The 24,740-nt window shown below is 43.1% G+C and overlaps 1 long non-coding RNA gene across 2 annotated transcripts; it reads right to left on the bottom strand.

Moving 5' to 3' along the window:
• Nucleotides 1-550: 550 nt before the first annotated feature.
• LOC130595833 (uncharacterized) lies at nucleotides 551-24,340 on the bottom strand. Of its 2 annotated transcripts, none has more exons than XR_008971406.1 (3): nucleotides 24,259-24,340; nucleotides 3,213-3,280; nucleotides 551-690 (listed from the first exon to the last, which is right to left on the bottom strand). It is a non-coding gene; the product is annotated as an uncharacterized LOC130595833 (long non-coding RNA). The 2 variants fall into 2 exon arrangements; XR_008971405.1 differs by lacking the exons at nucleotides 551-690; nucleotides 3,213-3,280 and adding exons at nucleotides 18,738-18,939; nucleotides 20,489-20,602 and having other exon boundaries at nucleotides 24,259-24,320.
• Nucleotides 24,341-24,740: the final 400 nt, after the last annotated feature.

Here is a 24,740-nt window from a genome sequence, read left to right as displayed (position 1 = left end):
CATTCAGTATGACCTGCAAAGCTCACACAATGCTTTTCCACTGTCTTCAGAGGGCTTGTGGTTAGAGGTGGTACACTGCTGTTAAATATTGTTGTTTAATTTAAGATGAATATTCTGATTTCCTCATGTGGTTTCTGCATCCTTCTCTAGGTTGGTCCGTTAGTGCGGCTGCTTCAGGGCACACTTGCAAGACTGTACCTTGAACTCCCTTTGCATAAGTGGCATGTAGTCATTATTGCACCCACATGTGCCCATCTCCTCTCTGATGGAATCTCTTGATGGCATCAGCACTGACGGGCAATGATGCTGTTTTGTAAGAGTGCCAAAGGCAACATTTGCAGCAACAGAGTGAAACAAGCTTTGTCCTTATTCGGAATGAATTTGCAAGACTCCAGTGAGGGAGGGCAGGTCTGGAAATCAGCTCAGAGTCTGGCAGGGGCCAGGAACAAAAGAAAAAGTTATGGAAGAGCTGACCCAGATGATCAGAAGTAATTAGGAAGTTTAATAAATCTGTCTTCTTTTCAGGCAGACCTCCCTATCCAGTACAGTTCTGACAGAGGTAGACTTCATTGCACAATTACACTTTCTCCTAAAAGGGTGATGTCTTGAGAGAACAAATGAGGAGAATGTAACAAAGCCAGTATGACTTTCTCTTCTTTTCCTCACTGGCACTTTTTCCATCTTTTTCACCTGAAAAAAATGGAGTACATTAGAACAACCTCAAAGTGAGAACCTGGAATTCAGAATCATTCCACCTGGGTCTCACAGAATAACTTTTGTCTATAACCATAGCAATTGTTTTCTTGGCACATTAACTAAGGAATTTGATGGTATTTTATTATCTTTCTCAGACTGAAGTTTAATGATTCTGGGGTAGTGATGTGGTGTGCAACAACACAGATATGCTGGCATCAATTTAGGATTAAAACCTGACCCCATGAAAATCAACACCAAAATGTCTGTTGATTTCAATGGAGCGGGTTTCACCCATAAATTCTGAAGAGGAAAAGGGTAATTATTCAAATAAATTACCTCTCTTGTTCCCAAACCTTTCTTGCAACCCGTATTTCAGGGTATCTTTTTGCTGAAGTCAATAGATAAGAAAAGCAAGGCCAGAAAGCAGACATCAAGAGGTAGAAGATGGTCTGAGTGGCAGTCTTCTTTCTTGAAATGCTTCACAAGTGACATTAGGCTTTTGTACTGGTATCAGCTTCTACACATGGGTATTTAGGATGTGGTAGATATTTGGCTAGAAAAAGGCATGGGATTAAAATGTTTGAGATGGATGGGATCAGTGTGCACTGGTCTTCCAAAATGCCTGGGCCTGCATCCTCTGAAATAGAGATACAATATCCCCTCAGAAGACTGTTTAAAACAAGCTTAAATGAAGGGTGTTCGCCAAACAGGCAGACCCTGGATACCTAAAACAGACGACAAAGCAATGACTTCATCAGAGAAGCAGCACCTATTTAAACCAGAGCATTATGAGAGGCATGAGCCCTTCTAAATATAGAGCTGGGTGCTTCTCACCAGGCCAAGCTTTTACTTTTTTATTTTTGTCTGTCTAAATTAATCATTCTTCCTTGAGAGCTACTGGAAGGAAGGAACAAGAAGCCACTTGTTGTTAGAGGTAAAATATTTTAAAGGACATGTAAGAGGTTGAGCTGGTTGGAGAGGAAAGTCAGTCGGTTGCAGAAGAGGAAGGACAGGCATAGAGGAAAGTACTGTCACCCAAACCCATGCCCTTGGCCCATCCCCATGTTCAGAAACATTATGTCGATCTCTTGCCATCTGCGTAAGCTGAGGTATGCATGAAAAGACAGACCTGCTGCTAAAACTCATTGCTTCATCTCAACAACTTCAGGGTGACGCACCCAGTCATGGTGGTTACCAGAGGTGATGGGGTCTGGACATTAGAAAAACGCCTCAGCCATTCCCACCAGTCTTCCAAGCTGTGCCCAGGGAGTCTGCTTTCAATATATTGGCTCCTTTTCTTCTTGTCTGAGCAGGAGTGAAAGGAGCTGGGGTGTGTTCTTCCCCCTCCAACACGAGTGCTTTCGCTGAAGTGGTTTTAAGACCTTGTTTCACTTCAGAAGAGGGAGAAAACTGAAAAAAAATAAAGGACAAAAACTGTGATTTCTTTCATGTGTTACAGGGAAATTACCTTGTGTGTGTCGTCAGGCAGGCATTTGGTTTACATTCCTCCACTTCTGCTTCCTGTATGGACCAAAGTAACAAGCAGAAAATGACAAACCACAGGTGTATGTAAAAGGGAATTAAAATAAAAAGAAACCTTTATGGATTCTCATGTGGTATTTCTTCTGTGTCTTTTCCTGTGTATAGAACTCAGAGCCTCAAAAATCCTTCAGAGGCACCCTTGGATGGAGGTGGGTTAGGTGTACCTCTAGGTTCGTGAGAAAGAAGCTCCATGAGCTCCTCCAGTTCATTATGAATACAGAAACATGGGAGTGTTCTATGTCTATAGAAATCCTTTGGGAAGACCTCACACTGGGTGGCTTAAATACCCACTTAAGCTTGTGGTTTTCAGGAGCTCTAGGAATAAGCCTGGTCAGCTCCCATCCATGCTTCTGCTGGGCAGCACCTTCTGGAAACATGGTAATTCAACCTTCTTCTTCCTGGTTTAGCTCTAACAGTTAAATAAGGAAGCTGATATACTGAAGTTAAAATCTGAGGGTTTTCCTCCCACAGTTTAGTCATGACATTTCTTTTGATGGAAGAGTGTACTTTGCACAGGAGGAAGCATAAGGCAAAAGCACTCCCTACCCCAACATTGAACACATTGTACACATTCTGTGGGTTGTGTACCACCACTCCAGTAGCAGTCACATTCCAGCAATATTTTCAGGAAAGCCAACCAATGACTACAGATGGAAACAGGGTGTAGAAATTTTCAGTTTCACAAATGCTTGCTCCAGATGGAGCTCTGTGGGTCTTGGCTGAGAAAGAGATGGGCTACTGTACAGATCGAGTGTCTCGATCCCTTTCACTGACTTCAATGTCAACATCAGATAACATCTAGGAGAGAGAGCAACCACACTGCAGAAGGTGTTCACCCTTACAGATCTCCTCACCCTTATCCCAGGTGGCTTGTCTACAATGCCACTTCTGTGTGATGCAGGAGAAGGTCTGATTCCTATCTCATTCCCCTTGTTTACACACAAGCAAGCTTTGCTCACAGGTTCTAACCTGACCTCTGGATCTTGCTAGAAATAGGCTGGGTATAGTCCAAATCATTTCTTTCAGCCAGGGTTTCTTCCACCTGAATGGAGAAGACAGGATAGAGCACATTGCACCCCCTCCACCTCCAGGTGTCCTGGCCCTCAGTTCTTCCCCAGCACAGCATGGATGACTTCAGACCCAATACAAGCTGGTAAATGACCAACCACTTGGACAACAGTTGCTTGGGTGATGCAGTTCAGTGAGTCTGAGCCTTCCCTTCATCTCCTATTAAGACTAAGTGTTTCCCACATCCTTTGCATTAACTTTCACTGGAGTAAAAGAGTTCATGACACGTCTGGCAATGGCCCTAAACGTCAGCTGGAGAATGCAAAAGAAAATTGCAGAAAAATAAAACAGTGGCAAAAGGCCAGTTGGACAAATCAGCCTTTTCTCTCTCTCTAGTCCCAAAGCATGGTGCTTTCTAAATCTATTGGTCTAATGTGGTCACAGTGGCTATTTTGAAGGATGCTCTCATGCCACCTGGTACACTCACAGTATCAGCATCATGAGAGGCGCCTTGTTCCATTCTCAGCTATGCGATGCCTTTATCCAGCTTGGCACAAACAACGCAGGGTAGTTTCCTGGAGCACTGCCCTCACAGAGAGAGAAGGCTGTAACTGGACATGAGCAAATTCTGCTGCTCATGAGTATGAAACACAATCATAGTCAAACCTGACTGATGGAGACCTTTACAGAATGTCATCCCCACTTGACTGGACTGCTCAGTAGCTTCAAACACTCTTTGGAATTCATTTCTCTTTCTTTCCCCTCTCATTTAGCCATTCCAAAGCTAATTGGTCTCAGAGTCCACAACTAAGCAGTCAAATTTTGTTATGCAAAAGGCCTAAATTCATGGTGACTGTTGCTTCGTGTAGTCCTGTGTGAGACTGGGACTCCTCTACACTGTACAAACAAATGGTGAATTAAACCAGCTGATGCCAGCTGTGCACACCCTGCACTGCTGGTTACACAGCACCAAGCTGCTTTCTTCCCAGACATCATGAGCCAGAGAAAATATGACTTTATGAACCATCCCATTCTGGGGTAGCACGGGTAACAGGTTGGGCTGGGCTGCTTATGGGGACAGGTGAAACAAGAGCAGCATGGGATATTGGCAGCTCCTATGTTGATCTTATGCAGGATATCTAGTTAGGCAGAACCATTTTGCCTGTGAAGCAGAAAGGAAGATGGTGCACAACTGCAGGGGAACATCAGCACAGCATGATGTTTTCCTGCAGTAGTGAAGGAGCTGGCAGAACAAAGGATGACAGAGTACATTCTTCCTGGAGCTGGGCTGAGCCACAAAGGTAACCTTATCCCAGTGACCACCTAAGCATATCCCTAGATACTTAGCCATTCTACTCTCACCCATGCTGCCAGGAGTCTTTTTGATAAGAAGGTTCCTCTTCAACTCTTTTCTGCATTTTGAGCCAACAGTTCAACCCAGAGAAGGGCAGATGAGAGCTAAATGCCCTTAAACGCAACCTAGGTGAACCTGGACAGGGAAGTAGTGATGCTGAATCAAGGAAAGACAGATAAACAAGTGAGATCTAGCTAGACATAAAAACATACATTTCACCCACCATGAGAAAAAGAATTCAGCTCACTGCTAGCTGTCGATTCCAAAATCCAATTGTCGGTTCCAAATCTCTTCAGTTCTCTCTCAAAGAACAAAAACTTTATAAAGAATTTTCCATTTCTCCACTGAATGCCACAAAGATTAACAAGTAATATTAGCTCCACTGAAGTACCTTCATCTGCCCATGGAAAATAGAGGACATCTAAGCAGCCAAACTTTGAGCAAGAAATTAAATCCAAACTATGTCTGTTTGGAAGCAATATCCCTTTGGAGAAGAGAAGGATTGATATCTGCCAAAGTGCTAACAGATGGTTTTTATACGCAGTACCGTATAAATTTTCTGTAGGAGGAACACTGGATGCAGCAATGCTGAATGATTTATCTGAAGCGGCAGGTGTATTGCAAACTGCGTTTCAAGCTGGTTTGTGTGTGTATGGTGAGGAAGGAGGGCTTCATCGAGTGGTAAATTGTGGCCATCTATGCAGTAGGATGTGAGCCAACTAGGCTATTCCATGAGTCTATCTTGAGTATATTTATCAGTTCCAGCAACAAAATAGCTCATGTAATACTTGTTGAATGTGCTTTATGGCCTGCTTGGGAGATAGATTAGTAGTGAAATCACCGTTATAAAGCAGAAACCTGTAATTCTGATTTTTAAAGGTGGCTCATTCCTACTTATGCACAGTTCCCACTAGTTTGAGAAGGAATTAAATGAACAGTCCCTTCCAACCTTAAATTTTAAGCTTGATTTTGCAAGATTTCTGCCCATGTCTCCCCCAATATTGCTGCAGTCCTTCCTCTATCCTGAAGGAATAAGCAGTCCTGGAGGACATCTTAGCTCCCCAGAAGCTGAACCAAGCAGCCCTCATTAACTTTTTCAGAGAAACCATGGTGTTATTCTGGATACAAAGCCAGTCTATCAAGCAATGAAATCTCGAACTTTTGGGGGCCACAAACTGAAAGGCTCATCTAGCACATGAGATCTCCCCTGTGGGAGAGCCCAGGAGTTAGGCTGTAGCTGACAAATCATTCCTACTCAACTGCAGGAATTACTTTTCACCCATTACAGATCCAGACAAGACAAGACCAAGCCTCTGGTCTTTCTCCCTTACCACAACCTTGTAGTCTAGATCTGAGTGGTCAGAAGTGAATATCAACAATTTCCATCAGTCACTGGTGTTGTAGGACAGGAACGAAACCCTGATACTGAAAACACGCAAGATGACAGCCTTCCAAGTAGAAAGGAGGGAATCATGTCTGCATGAGAGAGATATCACTGACCAGATGCAAAACCAATTCTTCCTCATGACGTGGCTCCTACCTAACAGCAGATAATTGCAGATACACTGTGAGTTCAATTAGAAGACAGTATCTGCAGAGAAAGTGCTAAAGGAACCTGAGACGGGACCAAGAAAGATTCAGCTTGCAAGTCCCTTAACATGAGAGTCCTGGAAGCTTTGAAGGAACCTGAGATGGGACCAAGAAAGATTCAGTTTGCAAGTGAAGTCCCTTAACATGAGAGTCCTGGAAGCTTTGTAATACTGAGGTGAGATGAAGGGAGCAGGAGAAAGTATGCAAAGAAATAAGTGAATAAACGACCAGGATGAGTCTGCTGGAACAAGAAATGTTTTTGGCAAACATGAGCTTCTCCAGAATGTCAAGCATTATTTATTCACTTATGCCTAAACCCGAGGAACATCTTGTTTAAATCACACACAACGGCATGGCCAGACCCTGCACGCAAGTAAATCAGCGTAATGTCACTGAGCTCCAAGAGATGATGTTGATTTACACAGGCATATCACAACTTCAGTTGGTAGGAAGGTACTTAGGCTGCCAGCCAGGATATGGTGTAGGAAAAAAGGGAGAAGATAAAAAGTGGAAAAGGTCTGTGGCATGAAGCAAGGTCCTTGCTGGTGAATGTAATCATGGTAAAAGAGGTTAAAGTGAAATCTTGCTGAAACTCTTCCCACCTGCTTCTGCTACAGTCAGCACATGAACAGCTCCTGAATGCAGTCTGGGGACTTTTCTCCCATTTCACAACATGTAAAAGACGTGTCTCTACCCCAAAGCTCTTCTGCTGCCCATGAAGGAAGGTTGCAGTGGGGTAGATACACCTGGAGGCATTCCCAGGTGGTACATCTAGTAGATGGAGCTTAGGGGTATCAGTGAGTTTCATAGCTCTCATAAGGATTTTCCTTTATGTTTGCCCCTCCTCATTTTAATACCCCTACTTCCTAGAGGTGTAGTTGGATTAGGCACAGTCTGAAATTCCTCCACCTTTTATTTTAACCTGCATCTTCATGCTGATGCTTGAGCTCCTGCAGCTTTAGTACTAGGAGAGGCAGGTGCAGGTATCTCACGAGCTCCTCCATGTCAGTGGTCTTTGCCACATGCTTCAATTTGTTCCCTTCCCTAATAAAATTCCAGACCTTACCCTCCCTTTCCTGAAGGAACCAAGGCAAAGGGGGTTGCACAGCTGCCTGCTCTAAGTGGGGGGAGCGTTTGGAGAAATAAGCATCACATTACAGTTTGTATTAATAAACCAGCAGCCAGTATTTCATTACTAAATGGATTTTTTTCTTCTTATTCCAAATTACGTAGTGCCATATCCAGACTCTGATGCTCTCTGTACTTCCCTGATCTGTATCTTCATTGTAAAACCTTGCTTTCCCAAATTGAGGGTGCTGCTGTTTCTAGTTACCTACAGAGAAACAATAGTTACTGCTATGAATTATGCCCTGGAAGCGCAGAAGGAACATCTGGAAAAGGGGACACCAGACCACAGAATTTAGGGGATATTGGGGACTGCTGCAGGTGACCCCTGGTGTGTAAAATTACTCACAAACTCATCGGATGCTGCTTAAAAATTAGCCAGTTTGCCTGTGCTCTCGATAACTGCTTTGGATCAACAATCCAGAGTCAAGTCTATAAAACATGATCTCCTATTTTGTTTTGGGGAAGAAAAAGATCATGTTATATTTGACTTCAGGTTAGACTTGAACCATGTTTAGTTTTTCTCCGCAGCCATGAGGACTGGAAATTTAATTTTGGTTTTGAAAGAAAGCTGGCTTCTCTGGTAACCACAGGACTTTCGGAGTGGAGTCCTGAGAGGAAAATGCCAGCTCTTGGGAAACCTGCAAATTCACAAGAACCAGCAATGCTGTCTGAGAGTCATTTGGGGGAGTGTCTGGCAAGAAAAAGATGAAGGAAAAGAAGACACGAGTCTAATCCAGAGGGATCCATTCAATCCAATGCAATTATTCTTGTTTATTATTGTGTACATTTTTCTGGTCAGCTCCTATCTGCCAGCGTGATGCCACTGAGTCCTAATCTGCACAATGAGGAAAACACATCTTTGTTGCATTCTGAATCATTTCCCTAGACAAAAGCATCGGGTTTTTTTTTTCAGAATGGGTTCTTAAGTTTCTGCAAAGAAATCAAAAGTTAAACATCTGGAATGCGGCAAAAGTCATGCTGAAAATATATCTTTCCCTCAGTCCCCCAGCAAATTACAGCAATGGTCGGAGGTTTTGCCTTCTCTTGTATTCAGCTGAGTCCTGTCTTGTTCATTCACCCTCCCACCACATCTTCCCTGATGTTGCTATGGGTCTGGGGTAAAGGCATTTCATAAATCTTTATGTGATGTGAGATCATCTCTGCATTCAGCCTAAAAGTAGAAATGGACCCAAAATTAATTCCACACTAAAAAGGTACTTCTGAGCCTCAGTGGCAGAAGGTCTACTTTATCTTGAGTGCTTCCCCAAAATGGGCCCACAGGAAAGCTGGAGAAGGGCTTTTGACAAGGGCAGGTAGGGACAGGACAAGGGGGAATGGATTTAAACTGACAGAGGGGAGACTGAGATGAGATGTGAGGAAGAAGTTCTTCCCTGTGAGGGTGGTGAGGCCCTGGCACAGGCTGCCCAGAGAAGCTGTGGCTGCCCCATCCCTGGCAGTGTCCGAGGCCAGGCTGGACGGGGCTTGGAGCAACCTGGTCTAGTGGAAGGTGTCCCTGCCCTTGGAGTGGGGCTGGAACTAGATGGTCTTTATGGCGCTTTCCTACCATAGGATTCTATTGTAGAGAGGAGACCACATAAGAGGTTTTCAGCACAGCAGGGCATCAATATTCAGTTCAAATTATTGAAGTGGTCTCATACATAGAGTGCTTAAAATGATCTTACTGTAAGGCTTATTAAGTCTGATCAGTAGAATTATTATTAATGTATAACCATCTCCTTCCTCTGTGTCACAGTGAAGATGCAAGAGGAACAGTCTGACAGAGAAAGAGAGAAAAGCAAGCTCAGCAGAGGAATTATTTAGGGAAAGCTTTAAATGGGAGCCATGGAACACAGAAGGTACCTCTGCTTTACAATCAAGCTCCCTGCTTTGAGCCATCAGAAAGAGATGCCACCCAAACTGAGCCTTTCAGGGACCTTCCAGACCTGCTCCAGGGCTTCATCTCTGTGAGCTCAGGTGCCTTGAAGGATCTTGCTAGACATCTACTGATTTTTCATCATGGGGGGAGTCAGATCTCAGGACAACTGGTGTCTCAATGTATTGAAGATATCAGGAACAGAAAAGAGACCTGGAGACTCAAGTCGTTTGCTTATTTTTGCACTTGAAGCACAGTGTGATTACAGAAGCCAGCTTCAGTCAACCTGGACCATACCGTCTCTGGTTCCTGTCATGCAAACCCCAGCATGAGAGCCAGCCAGTCTTACAGGGTTAACAATTTTAGATCAGCCAGTTTTTCTGAATGTTTTCACTTGAGTAAGGCCATTTCTCTTCATAGGCAAGTTTTTGAGACAGTTATCCATTTAGACTCAAACCACACTAACCTTCTCTTGTGGTTGTTCTGAGCCAGCCAAATCCCCTTGTACAGGATGTTATAGCTTGTACTCATATCTGTACTATCTCTGCAGTTACTCTCTCTTATCTAAGCTTGTTATTGGTTTCCTCGCTACCGCTGAGTCTGATTTTCAGCTCCCTTTGACTTGCAGCTATTGTTTTGCTCGTCGTACTTTCTGTACTTTTGCCCACAGTTCTGTGTGGGATGGGTTTCCAAAAATGCCTCTTGTGATATTGAAACAAAGAGAATCATCACTCCAGATATACAGTGCAGACCTTGAAATTATAATCCCCACATCTCCACATTGCTTTTGAGAGGCTGAAGAAAGAGTTTCCCATGCTGACACATGTATTATCACCCCAGATTTACATTCATGCATTGCTAAAATGAATGGGGTGATCTGCCCCTCTCCACACTTCTGTTGCCACAAAAGTCCTGGCATGGGGGTGGATGAATTGTGGGAGTTTTGGTTCAGTGGCTGAGTTGAAAACTAAGGGAAAAGGGGAAGGAGGAGAGAGGAAATTCAACAGGCAAGATAAAAAAAATATTTTTGACAATTACTTACTTCTGAACTTTCCATTTGGGGTCAATCAGAGAAGTTTTATTTGACACAATAACTGGAGTTATTTAGCCCTGCTGCTGCTGATGCCTCAGCTTTGAATTTAAAGCCACTTCGTAATGGAGTATTCTGCTCCCATAAGGCAAAAGCTGAAAAGTTTTATTTTTCAGTGTCAAAGCTACACAGCAGTTTGTCCTCAACCCCATGGGGTGTCCCTGTGGGGACGTATTTTTCCCTGCCAGGGCAAAAAAATTACATTCTTATTCATGTGTGCATGGGGCTTTTTTTCTGCTCAGGGTGTCTGATGCAGTACGAAAGCTGTCTCACCAGCTGCCAGAGCAATATGCTTTTAGCTTGAATTTGTGCATGGATGCTTTGAAACTTGCAAATTCAGAAAGAGCTTGTGTGGGCACACAATTCCTGCTGAGACACCACTGCAGGACTGTACGTCGTGTGTCATGCGAAGTGCCAGATGAGCACACAGGGCTTGGCACACAGAACTGAGACACAGTAACATGTTCCATGTCTCCTACAGATGCAAATTATCTCCCAGAAAGCAGTCCACCACAGCTTAAGATGTAGATGGTACACTTCATTGCCTGTAGAGACCAGATTCAGAGGGGCACAGGTAGGTGGTAACCCATGACTCACCATCAAGGCCATTCCTACTTGGACCAATGCTGAAACTGGCCTCTAGAGGATCCACACAACGTATGGGTTTTATGGGGAGCTCAGGGACTCAGGCTTCCAGTCCTGCTTTGTGTTCTGCTCAAGCAGCCATTAATTACCCCATTTCTCTAACAGTCCCAGACCAGGAGGTAGCAGGGATGCAGAAAACCACATTCTGCGCTTCTCTATGACTGATCCTAGCATAGCTTTTGTTCTTCATGCATATGAATCCAGTTATCCTATGTCTCATATCCCTGAGTGACAACCTTATTGCACAACCCCAAAGAAGAGAGAACAGAAGAAGAGAGAGAAGAGAGGAGAGGAGAAAGGAGAAAGGAGAAAGGAGAAAGGAGAAAGGAGAAAGGAGAAAGGAGAAAGAAAGGAGGAAGGAGGAGGGAGAAGAAAGGAAAAGAAAGGAGAAAGGGGAAAGGAGAAAGGAAAGGTGAATCAATTCTTTTTCCTTGTCCATGAACCTTTTTCTGGTTGGGTGAACACTAATAAAAGTCCACTTGCCTGGATGCTGTTCACAAAGTTTGGTAAGCAGTATAGAGTCTGGAGATGGCAGTCATAATTTGCTGGTTCATATACCATCATGCATTTCACATGGATTTGCTGGTTCACAGACCAGAGTAAGTGGGAAATGCCAAGAAGCCTTCAAAATGTTGTATGCAAAGGACAGGGAGATTTGTGAGGGGTTTCTTCTCCCAGCCATACACATTGCATGGGCACATACTGCAGTGCCCTGTATTTCTGAATACTTCCATACTTTCTATGTCAATTCCTTCCCCTCCCTGTTTGTCCCTCAGGCTTCCTGCTTTTCTACACTCATATCCCATTTCTTTAGCTTCTAGGTAAACCCCAGATCCCCACCAAAAAATCTAACCCAAGATTATTGCCTTCTAGGAAGAGAAATCTCTGGCCACTGAAAAGTTAAGTTCTATGCCCTCACACATTTCAGCATCCCTTTGGGACAGCACGGCCTGCTTGTTCGTTTTTCACAAGGTCTCAAGTCTTTCTCAATACTGATAGTTAAACTACTTGGGATAAACCAAAATATTCCACAAATTGCTTGTAGCTTTTTCGTCCATCAACTGTTTTTATTTTACAGTCTCTGTAAAGAGAATTGGTATCAAGATGAGGACATTCATATCTTGTATTAGTTCAGGAGAACTACATAGCTTTGAAGCATATGATGCTGCTGGGTGAGAAGGTGAATCCTAGGGAACTGGGATTCTCAGCCAACAGTCCTCAGCACTTTTATATCATTGGAAGGAAAAGTACTTCTGAAGAAGCTTGCCTGGATGATCTGAATGGACTTTACAAGCTGTATTCTTTCAACACAGACACACAGACATGTGGGCTGTGGTAGACAGTGTGTTACTTGTGCAAAATTGCCAAGAAAAAAAGAAATATAAGAGGCCTAGATGCAAGTTTGTAGGATCTTATAACCTCCCTAGTCCTGCCATAGCCTCTGTGGGTAACCCCTATCTCTTGCACCTTGGGTCCTCAGTGGTGAATGAGGCTGCCGCGCAGCCAGGCTTGGGAGAGGCCAGAGGCTAATGGTGCAAGAGCCATCCCCAAGTTGTTTATTGAGTACTTAGCACCAGTGAATCACAACTCAGATAGATGCTGGGAAGTGGAAGAGAAAGCAGTCTGAATCTCTTACAGAAAGCAACAAAACAAGCCTCCAGTTATTGAAGTTCCTTCTAAATGACCTTTACAGAGTAATGAACTTAATTTACCTCAGAAGGATGAGCTGTTTCTAATGTGATTCAAAGCTACTGCCACAGGGATTACTGCCAAGGCAACTGCATGCATGGGTAATTTGGTAATTCCCTCCACTGCCTGCCTATGAGCAAAGTCTATGTGAAGACTCTGAATGCCACAGAGGTGTGCGGCATTGCAGACTAATTGCATATTTTACTATACCACTCACCTACCAAAGATGCCAGCTCCAAGCAACTGAGAGAATTCAATAGGTCTCTGTGTGATGGTAAAAAATATATATATAAATCAGCTTTATTGAATGCATCCAGCTTGGGTTCAGGGGTTAATGAAAGTCAGATGAAGATGCCAGCCCTTTGATGTGCTGCTGGCTGTGAGGCAGCTTCTCAACCAAAACCCTAGTGAGTGTCACGACAGAGGCATTTTTTGCAAGAGGCAAAAAGCTGCGAGTAACTGGAAGGACTGGTTTGCAAAAACAATTTGATTGGAAAATAAGGCTTGAGTTTCTTTCAGTTCTAAACTGACCACAAAGAGTGCACTCAGTTAAAAGCCAGGATGATTCCTAACAGAGGTTCATTTACAATGATGTCATAGAGTACTATAAAAAACTGAGAAACAATTTTTATTATTATCAATATTATTACTTCAAGTACGGCGTAAACCTCTGTGACTTTAAATAAGTGCAATTCTGGGAACTTCAGCTACAGAATTGACTCAGATTTTAATATGACTTGTACTCTTACAGAAGATTTATTATCATCAAAAGCAATGTAACAAGAGTCTGGGCAGAGATGACTGTGAAGCTGGAAGGACAATGGCATATAAAAGGTTAGATTTGAAGATCTCATTAGCCCATCTTGCTTTAAAACCTACAAATCTATAAGAGGCTGTTTGGAGGTTCTTACAGAGCCATTACACTATTTCTTCCTATATTCTCTGCCCAGACAACTCTTTTACAACAGGTGATAAACAACCAGCCTTCATTATCATTTGATTATATTACCCTTTGGATCAAATCCAATTATATGAGCATCTTCCTTCTCCAAACATCTCTGATTAGTTTATACCCTCTGAAATTATTCATTTCCTTAACTAATGTCCTCTTCCCTGGTAAACACTATATATTTACATACATCTCCAGTCTCATTAGCTTTGCACAGGCCAGAAGACACTTGTCCACCATCCAGCTTTAAGCAGATGCCAGGAGATTGCTCTCTGGGGCAAAGTGAAATGATTTTGCTGTCATTCTCAATGCTTTGTATATCTTTCTAAACAGCTCCCTCTATATACCTCTCTGTGCTTTTGATAATGTGTATTTCTCTATCCTTACCATGTTTATATGAAGCCTATTCCATAGAGGAGATTTCCAAAAACATGGGAACAGTTAAAAGACCTAAATCCATATGAAATCCTATAGAATTTGTTGCTTATTTTGCACTGCTGAGATTGCCCCAGAAAAGGTTTTAATGATGACATTGCCCCACATCCCTTTTTTCCTCATATGTATCAACCTACCAAGCTGTTGTATGAGCGCCAAATACTCTTGTTTCCATCAGGACACACCAGGTTAACTGAAACAGGTGAAGCAAACTCAATCTAAGTTTACTGTATTATCTCTTCTCAGCCAGGAACTGAACCCTGGAAAATATCCTGGGTCTAATCTCTTTATGACAGAGGCTAAAGAGTCTTTGTTCCCCTGTCTTGTTCCAGCTCAACCTCCCTCTAACTCTAGAAGCTGCCTAGGTGCCATCACCAAGTAAAGAACCAAAGCTGGGAGCCCAGGAGCCAAGTATGTGCTGTTGATGGGGATTTGCCATGACTGATGAACTCCAGCAGGATATGTAGGTGGATGGATTTTTCTCTGAAGAAGGTCATCAGCCTGGCCAGAGGCATGGCTCTGGTTTTCCCCTGGAGTAGGGAAAAGCACACCAAGGTCAGAGAAGCACTCCTGAAGGTTGCATCAAGTCCAGCATTCTGGTGGCACTTCAGTGAGGAATTGCCCATACATTAGCAATGTCCCAGCATGGTTTATACATTGCCTGCAAAGCCTTTACTATCACCCTGGGGCTACCCAGCTCCCGTCTGTACATCTATTATAGCTCCACATTGATTTATAAATGCTTTCTTCTCTCTTGGCTGAAACCATCACCAGAGGAAAAGGCCTTTTCTTGCAGACATCTCATTTCTGCCTTGTCTTTTTAGGCGCAAACTGGGGAGGTAGGAAATTCTCCCATAGCTTCCAGACTTGGAACAAGCTGGAAAGCTGGAAACAAGCGCACAATGCTAATGTTCTAAAGAAGCTCAGATTCAAAGTCCTTCAAGGAGAGTTTGGTGAACACCGTGGCAGCATATGAAGTGACCTGTGCCCTGGGTGCACAAGCACTGAAGACTCCAGAGACCTCTGAAGTAGTGCTGAAGGACTATGGAAGGAGTCAAACCTAATGCAGACCTGGACACGTTGCCCTGTGAGACCTATGCCCAGAACAGTGTCTCTCTATGGTCCAGGACAGTGCTAGTTGGCCTGGGCCAAAACCATGGCAGATTATGCCAATATTTGCATAGTATCTTCTATTTAATATCTTCATAAATGACCTGGACAATGGGATCAAGTGTACCACAGTAAAGCACTCTGCAAACAGCTAATGGAAAGTGCAACAGAAGAGCAGAATAGCTTAAGGACTCATGCAGGCAGCTTCATAATATCTCAGCTTATCACAGCCAGGAATAACACTCTTCTTTTTCCCCAAGGGGGGGGGGGGAATTCTAATGCTTTTTCATTATAAAATATATCGTGGCCAAAAAAAAAAAAAAAAAAAAGGAAGAGGAATAAGGATTAATTGCATGATCTTGTGTATCCTGGGGAGTTTTCAGATAAAGAACAGAGAAAAATGTTCAGAGCAAATGAAGAGCCAATTAATGGGTAATTTGTTTGTATCATTTAGCAAGTCCTGCTGAGCACCTGGGGGATGCTATTGCAAGGGAAGCCAGGGACTAGTTCTCCTAGATGTAAGCAGATTAGCTTTCCTTTTTCTAAACCTCATGCATTTTGTATTACTTCCACAGGAGGAGAGATCACAGGTTCATGTCCCTAACTTCACCTTGCCTGACAGAACTAATTCATCTTATACATCTGTCAGGAGGCAATGGAAAAGAGGTCTGTTTGTTAGGTAAGGTCAGCCTCCCACTGATATCCTGGGATTCATCTTGGGGTTGAATTCTCCCCTGCATAAAGAGACAGACACAAGGAAGTCATCCTACCTATCTTACAGTCAGGGGGCAGGTCCCAGACACATCTGTTGTCTCCCTCCCTCCCTCTCCATCGTATCTCCATTAGTGTATCATATATATCAATGTTTTTATATCTATCAGCTCCAAAACAACCCTCCTGCCTGAGCCCAAATGTTCCCCACAGACTGTTGTTAGTTCTTCAAGGCATGAAAGTGCTAACTTTCAGTTGAATAACTGATATTTTTTATTGTCCTGAAACCCCAGGCACAATCTGAATCCTTCATGTTCTCCTGCACATACTGTACTAGATGCTGTATGAATCCAGAGAAGAAAGACACCACTACCCCCAGGGTTGCTGAGCTCCAACAGCTTAATGCACTTGTGACAATACAATGACTGTAAATAGCAATATGGGTATTATAACCACCCTATTTTCCACCCTATTGATAAGTCTCTACACAGTAAGGACTCTTGGCTCTCTGCATTTCCTCTCTTAGTAAATTATGTTTTCCTGGACCCCTTCCATGGTGACAAATTGCATGAAGCCCCATAGGCACGTTCTCTTGTTTAATCAGAAGGCTAAGTGGACTCAGATGCCTGGCCTGAACTCAAATTATGACGCCTGTCAGCAGTTGATGTGCTGCTTTCCTAACAGTCAGCTCTCACTTCTTGACACATTGCCGGAATCTGGTAAAGCAGCAGTGCCTCCTGAAAACATTTGTTACACCCCCAGCAAGAAGCACCCCAAGTGACAAGTATGAGTCATTAGATGGAAGATCAGCAGACAGAAATGAATGCCTTTCTCAGTGAAAAAGAGCATCAAAACAAAAGAAAATTAATAAAAATGAAAAGCAGGGGTCTAATGTACTCACTGAGTAATTATAGCAACAAAAGCACGCACCAAGCTAAGAGCTTCTGTGGAAGGAAAAGCTGAATACTGAGAGTCCAAGCCTATTTGCTGCAGATTTCGATTCTGCTCCATTTGCATGTAGGACATATAACCTGCCCAGAACTCCCCACGTAAGAAGAAACCACATCGAGGCAAGTTTCCTGCATTTCCCCAGAGACTTTAGAAGCCTTTCAGATGCCCAAAATATGGGCTAGCTGGTAGCATTCTGCAGTCTTCCTGCAACCCAGTGTCCACCCACAGAGGGGTGAGAGCATAGAGACAGAGGGAAGCATGTGGCGACCATTTGCAGTTTCACCTGCAGATTCATCTCCTCACTGAATTTGCAATTTTCATTTGCAAATCTCAGGAATTTCCTCTGCTTTGATAATGCTGTAAGAAACCACTTGGATTTATGAGTTCCAATTTAGAAAGCATAGTGTTACTAATCCAGTGATTATAATCCCCTTAAACTGACCCTGGATTAATCATGGGAAAAAAAGATAAAAAGGTGAATGGATTTTTTTTTTTTTTTTGGTGTAGTTTTAAAACAGAGTTTCTAGCTATTAAATGTACTATTACATCTTTTTCATTCTGTGGCAAACTTCACTGTCCTGTCTTTATTCTAACTATGTTAATAACATCCTAATAGTACCTCAAAGGTGAGGAAGTTATATTAGTTGCTCTCACTTCCTGTTTGGCACTATTGTTTTATGTTGCTATACACTGTGAAACACCATATCTCACCCAAAAAATCCTGCCAGTTTTCAAAAAGCTGCCATGTCTCTAAAAGAGCCCTTATTATCTGAGCTTCCTACCAGCACAAGTCAACCAAGCCTTTTCCTTTAAGCAGGTATCCCACATCTCAGGTTATTCAAGAGAAATGTCAGCCTTTATTTCAAATCTGTTTAACACTAAAAAATAAAATAATTCTGCAGCCACACTGAAATTCACTCAGGACAAGGTGTTCTGCTGGTGTGGAAAATAAACTAGCTGACTTCATCTCAGGAGGAAGCTGTGGTGCTGGAGCGTGTCCGTGTGTACCAGGACACATCATTACCCGATTAATGGCTAGAAAATGACATCTTGCAGAGCTAGAGATGGAATCTCTGCTGAGTTCCAGGGCGTTCATCTAGTGGGTTTCTCTCTCATCTGGCAACAATCCATAAATTGCCCTTGGGGAGAGCCTTTCCGCTAGCGTCAACAAGCAGTGTGTCCCGTCTTGCCCAGTAGAGTCAGGCTCATCTGAAAAAGTCAAGACGTGTTTTGTGCTACGTAGACAGCATCCAGGACAACTGGGAGTAAATGCCCCTCCTTTCAGGATCTCCAGCTCATGGACATGGAAAGCTAGCTGGGGCGGTAGGAAGAGAAGTGGTAAGAATCAAGGATAGAGGAAGGGGCATCCCAAAGTCCCAGGATACCTGGCTAGCAAAAACACTGCTTTCCCACCAGTTCCTTAACCCTAACAGAAATAATTGAGTGGAACAGACTGGGTTGATTCTTGGAGAGCTGAAGAAAGCAAGTGTGGTTTTGTCAAAGGAACAAAGGTGATCGATGGGGCTGTGGAGACCATTCTCAGAACAGTAAAGCACCATGGATGACAGCACCATGATCAGGAGGGAGCCACAAGGGACTAGCCATTGACTGACTGACGATGACCATTAAATGCTCTTGATCCTTGAGACTAAGTGAGTTTATTCATCCACCCAGGAGTGAGCAGGAAAGCATCAGCTTTTGGGGTGAAGTGAGACACAACCAGCTGAGGACATGAGAATTAGCCTATAAAATATGGCTCTGAATGGAAATTTGAAAAAAAAACAAAACGCGAAAGTCTGCATTCATAAATATGTGCAAGGGAGCTTGGAAGAAAGGCAGGTGCAGAAATCAATTTGTTAGAGAGGAAACAATCTATTTTCAACCTGACACCTTAATATAAGCTCATCTGATGACTAAAACAAAGATACCAATGTGACCTGAGATGCTTTGTCTGCAGGTTCAAGTGACATCCTTGCTAAACTCCTCCAGGCGTAGTAACCCAGGAGAGAGCTTTATGGGTCAGTAGTCCCCTGAAACTCCAGAGCTTCCTCCTCCAGAAGCTCTGTGTCTCTGCCATAAATTACATCAGTAATGTCACTTCAGATTTGGTGGAGCATCACTATTCAAGAAGCTTTCAGCTGTAACAGTACAACTACATGCTGGACATGCTGTTCTTAAAAAAAACAAAAAAAAAAACCAACCAACCAAACGACACTGAAAAAACCCCACCACTGCCAAAAAAAAAAAAAAAAAAAATCACCATGTAATTTTATGATATGCCAGTTGTATTTTCAGGATAAAAATGTACCTTGTAAATTGAAGGGAACCTATTTGATGTAAAATCTAGTGGAGGCAAGTTGATGAAGCTTTTCCCTGAGGGTGTTGTGTCCAACCTCAGGCAACTGCATCTCAGATACTGTAAAGTGAAAAGCAACCAGTGTCTTCTCTCCTTGAGGGCTTCAGAGTATGAGAGGAAAATGTGTTCAAAATACGTTGCCGTTTCCACAGTAATCTCTAGTTTCCAGCACTGCCCTCATTGTGATAGCTGTATTTTGTGTATTCATAGCATTGTTTTGAAATGAGAGTGCTTCTTTCTAATTCAGTTTGTTTATGTTTGCCTGTGAATGTGGACTAAGAAAATTCACAGATGTAGCATGCCATATCTGTTCTAGAAAAGAAAGCACATGCAGATGTCTTTTGTGATGGGAATGGAGACTTTCAGAGTAATTAAAAGCAATCCTTAATATACAAAACAGCCTCATTTAAGAATGAGTTCTTTTCTTGCAATTAGCCCCACAAAAATTAAAAAAAGAAAACCACACTTGCATTCACCACTCATTTAATTGGGAGCCTTTTTTTAAATGCAAGTTGTTTTGCTGCTACGTTTTCTAGATCCAAGTGTTCTGATTCTCTGCAATTACAAACAATTACTTGATTAGATGTGAGGCAGACCTAGCCTTTTACTGGTATCACAGCTTTCATGATTCACATGGTTAAAATGAGTTAAACAACATTAATCACTTCAGATTAGATACTCAGAGCAGGAAAAATTGACCAAGTTACCTTGACTTTAGTAAAGTTGCACAGAATTATATTAGGCTGAAAATCCAGTACGGGTACGATGGCATGATTAAAAATCAGATGGTACATAAAAAATCAGAGGCTGTTTGGACTGCTGTGTTTAGCCTTTGCCCTCCTTGAATTTGCCTCATTGTTTATTATCAGAATTATATCATTAACATTATTGGATTACCAGATAAAGTCCTCTCTTGCAATGAGCTGTAATAGCTAAACCATCTGTTTGTAAGTATTAAATCAACGTGCTGAGTCATATATCTACATTTGAGCATCCAGACCATTACAGAGACATTACAATATCTCCTTTAACCTTTCCAATGATCTAAAATTTGTTGTTCTTTAGTCATGGCACTCATAAGACAAAAAAGGCCTTTCCTGGGCCCATGGAGAGAAGCCCAGGTGATGGGTGTATAAACAGCACATTTCCATGACTAAACCTCACCCATCCATTGCTGGAGAAACCCCAGGTTGTGGTGGAACCCAGTTTGGTGTGGTGGCACCCACACAAAGTGGTGTCTCATGAATTCCCCTGAGGCTGCTGTCTAAATATCTCCAAAGAGTAATTCAGGGTGGAAATATGGAAAGCATGGGAAACAGGGAAAGCATTCATGTTCCGGTTTGTCTCCTGGAGAGTTCTACCTGTCTGTCCAGGTGTCCTGCTGAGAAAGGCATCCATCCTGGCCTGGAGGATTAAACTGGCATTTCTACAGTCATGTCATTATCATCTGACCTGCTACTGAAAGGCAGCCACCTCTGGAGGGAGAAAAATACAACTAGTTCAATAATCCACAACCAACTTCACCCAGGGCTTTGGGTGGAGGAGCAAAATGAAGTGACAAGCTGCGAAATACTGACCAAAAAGGTAAGATGAAATTGCACTCAGTGGGAAATATAAGTCTTGCTTTCAGCTGGACTTGCTGGGATGAATGAGCTGGGATGAATGAGCTGGGAAAATTTAGCCTTTTCTGTTTTCTATTTATACTAATGAGGTATTCAAACTATTTTTGCTTGTGTTTTAGGGATGTCTTTTTTTAATTAAGTCAGGTTTTGGAGCCTTTTTGCCTTGGGGTTCTTGAGTTCTTTAGCTTTTTGCCTGTCTTAGTCAAGGGGACTTTTCATTCCTCCCCATATTGGTTTCCCAACAGTAAGGAAGGACTAACCAGCCCACAAGGTCCTATCCCACCTGTCACAAGCAAAAGTACCACCATCCTTTTCAAAACTGACTGAGCTCCATGCGATGAGTGGCCGCAATCTGTCCTTGGTTGCTTTTCACTGAACCTGTTCCAAAACATCCATTTCCTACACTTTAGAGACCTTCTAATTGCACCCCTGAATTGATCTGTTTATCTTCATTTGCCTTTGTTTTGTCATTGTCCCTGGACTTAAATAACTTTTCTTTCTCACTGATCTTTGTATTAAAAACCACAGCAATTATATCACCACCCTGTACTGGTTTTGCTAATCAAAACTGATGTCTTCCTCAGTTTAGACCTCTTCTTTTTTTACCAGATCTTATATTGTCAACTCTGTGCACCATTCCCACTTCAAAGGCATCTTCCTTGACCACACAAGACAGTGAGAACGAGACACAGGAGCCCCAGACACTTCTTTCTCATGGGACCTGTGTTTGACAGAAAGATGCAGTCCAGCAATGACTAGACTACACAGATTGCCCCAAAACTTCTTCGGACCAGACAGAACCTGGTCCATCTCAGTCTTTTATGTCCCACCATCATTAAAAAAACAATACACAGGCAATCTCACCACGCCAAGCCTGAGCTATGGCCCAGCACAAGGACTCCAACCACACTTACATGGCTGTCCAGAAGCCATGGTGATATTTCTTCATGGCTCATCGTCTACAGCAGAGTGGAAAATGCCAACAAGCACATGTAAACAAGGCCTCCCAGTGGTGCCTCAGCTGCTCCTTCAGCCTGGCTGTTCACAGGCGTTTCATCCCATACCTGCCTTCACACAGAGCCAAGCATGGACCATTGGCAGTGGGTACACTACTTGGGTTGTAAAGGTCAAGTTAGCCAGTGGCCACGAATCTTCATTATTGGGAAAGTATTCTTTCCTGGCTTTCTTTCCCTTTTTCTGCATAACAAGATTTGCCAAGGCTCTATCCTGCCCACAGTGTTTCCAGGGGCTCCATACAGTAAACAGGCATACTCAAGATCTATCAAGCTGTATTCTAATTCAAGCAGTCAAGATCTTTTCAGCTCCTTCCAAACTGAATCACATCACACTTCATTCTTCCCTCCTGGGCAGCCCTGGCTCTCTCCCCTTTTCTTTCCCTCTCTTTTGCCTCATGTTCTCTGCAGAAGGGAAGAAACATCTGTTCCTCCCCTGTTTACAGCTTCAATGACACTCTGCTTCATGTTTTTCTCTTGGCCAAACCTATACCACTTCACACACACACAAAAATACGGTCAAGCATGTTTTTCTAAACAGGACAAAAAGTACAAATATTGTCCTTGGAGACACACAAGCACATGAAAACACGAGACAAGGTCAGTTGTTAATCCCGTAATTACGCCTCCTGCTCCTTAAGAACAGTATTGTCTTCAAACTCACTGGGGATGGGCACTGTGGCTGGGGAGATGCTAGCAGGAGTTGGAAGTCAGCTGTGAGGAATTAAAAAATCAGCAGAGGCAGGAAGAGCTAATAAGCTTTCCACAGAGGTCTTGTGGTTTTAGGCACTGGCCCCAGTTCAGCTCAGCACATGCTGTGCTCAGCACGTGCTTTGCTGCAAAGCAGAGGAGTTTGGGACACTTAACAGCATATTGTGATTTCTGCAAGCACTTTGCAGACATGCCCTCTCTGAAATTTCCTTCAATACCTGTCCTTTGCATCTTTTCCATTTCACAGACAGACCATTGCTTCAGATAAAGACAAGCTCTATGTCCTCTCTTAGTCCTCAATGCATCTGGCCAGCTTGATATGGGATCGACCAAGCCCTTACACTGGGAGAAAAAGGTCTGGGTTGTAAGTGGAGCTGCCACTGAATCAGAGCTGTGGTTAGAGAGGTCTCAAACATCAGGGAGAGTCCTTGATTAAACCCATAGCAGTCAGGGAGCATTTCCACATTCTTTCAAGTGCTGCCTAGACCTGCTGGTACCAAAAGACCATCTTCATTAAAATGCAAACCAAGGGTGTACCCTGAAGCTTTTGCCCCAACATCCACTGGCAGATACTACTCATAGGTCCTGATCAGAGTACAAATGTACAGCTTATCTTCCCTCAGCTATGCTGAAGTACCTGCCCATGGGTATCTAAAGGGCCTCAGCAACTTACCTTGAACTCCCTCTAGATTTGAGGGGGTATGACTGTTTAGGTGAAACCCAGCAAGAATTTGCAGTTGTTAAAAGTTCCTGTTTGTGAGGGTGAAGGGGTTTGTCCATGCTAGGACTTCCTCCAAACTACTCTCTTAAAACTGCTTACTCTGCAGGAAACAAATACTTTAGCAATCCTTTCTTTCTCCTGGCTCATTTTCCTCCACAATTCCTCTTGCACGAACAACTAAATGGAACAAATTCATAGACCTTTTTTTTCCTAAGGCAACAAGGGACCGTTAGATCATTCGAGATTAATTTCCCATATAACACAGTGTTACAATACAGGGTTTTCCTTCAGCAATCAGTTGAATCCCTCCTATCTGTTTTTCATCAGAGAGGCACTGTTTAGTGCTTCCTGGGAGACCTCCTCTCTTTTTCCTAGTATTTGACACGACTAATCTCTTTGGCAATCCTTGTAGATGACTGTGAAACAGACCTCTCTTCCCAAACTTTTCTGAGCTTCTGGAGCCCCAGAAAGTTGTTTCTGTAGTGCTGAGGGCATGACAGCTCTGTGAAAGGGAGGTGCAGTTCAGATTCAATGAGTTTGGTCCATGCATTGAACAAGCATGGGATGGAAACAAGAAGTTCTACATGGGCAAAGTAGAGGCCTGTGCTCCTGATTACAAAAAGGGACACATGGAGGAGAAAGAAAGTGCAAAATCTCATTGGAAATCAAAAAAAAATTGGAGAAGGCAGTAAGATGGTGTACACATATATAGGTCCACGCATATGTCACACACAGACAACCCCTGCCAGGTCCCCCTCTAAACACTTATCTAGTCTGGGTGTCCCTTTCTTATAAAAAAACCCTACAATAACAAACCAGAAGCAGGGATGATGTGATTTCATCTCCCCCTGCTTTTGAACTGTTTTCAGCGAACTATGTTTGTTTGTTTATTTTACTCTTCCGAGTGCATTTTAAGGTGGTTTTTTTACGGGGGCTTGGATTTCAAAAGGCCTCAACAGATCCCCCTTTAAAACCAGACCATTAGTTCCCTCCCAGCTCCCCACCCTCGCCCTCTGTGGAAGAATATAAATATACAAATTAGTAGAAAATCTAAACAAACATACTTGTTATTCTGGTTTAAACTCTTCAGGAATATGTTAAATTCTTCATGCACAGTGCAAGCAGCAGCCTGACTAATGCTATGCATGCACTAGTCTCAGGGTGTTCCTCTTGAGATCACTGTGATGTCGTATGTGGGCTTTGATGCATGCATTTGAGGGAGCAAAGGGGTGTGTGCATGGGCCTGCGGGTGAAGAAGAGAACACAAAAATGACCCATGTTCATCTCTGTCACTGGCACAGCACAATAAAAAGGCTGAGGCAGTCAGAAAATCCCATTTTAGGGGCTTGGTGTGGGCAGCAGAGAGAAACCCCAAAAGGTCTGATCCAGTCCTTGTTGGCGTCAAAGCAAAAGTCACCCTTTGGTTTTCGTCAACTCCAAAGCAAGCCCTCAGGACATGGGTCCACAGTCCAGGAAAAATGGGAAACAGGTTGCAGGAACCAAAAATGATTGGGGGGGGGTGGGGATAAAAAAAAAAACACAAAAC

This window comes from Pezoporus wallicus, unplaced genomic scaffold, assembly GCF_028554395.1.
Source record: "Pezoporus wallicus isolate ANWC-B61680 ecotype Strahan unplaced genomic scaffold, APGP_CSIRO_Pwel_v1 contig_8057, whole genome shotgun sequence".
NCBI classification, from domain to species: Eukaryota; Metazoa; Chordata; class Aves; order Psittaciformes; family Psittacidae; genus Pezoporus; species Pezoporus wallicus.
Note: the sequence above shows the minus strand (reverse complement) of the source record. Positions and strands in the feature narration are given on the sequence as shown.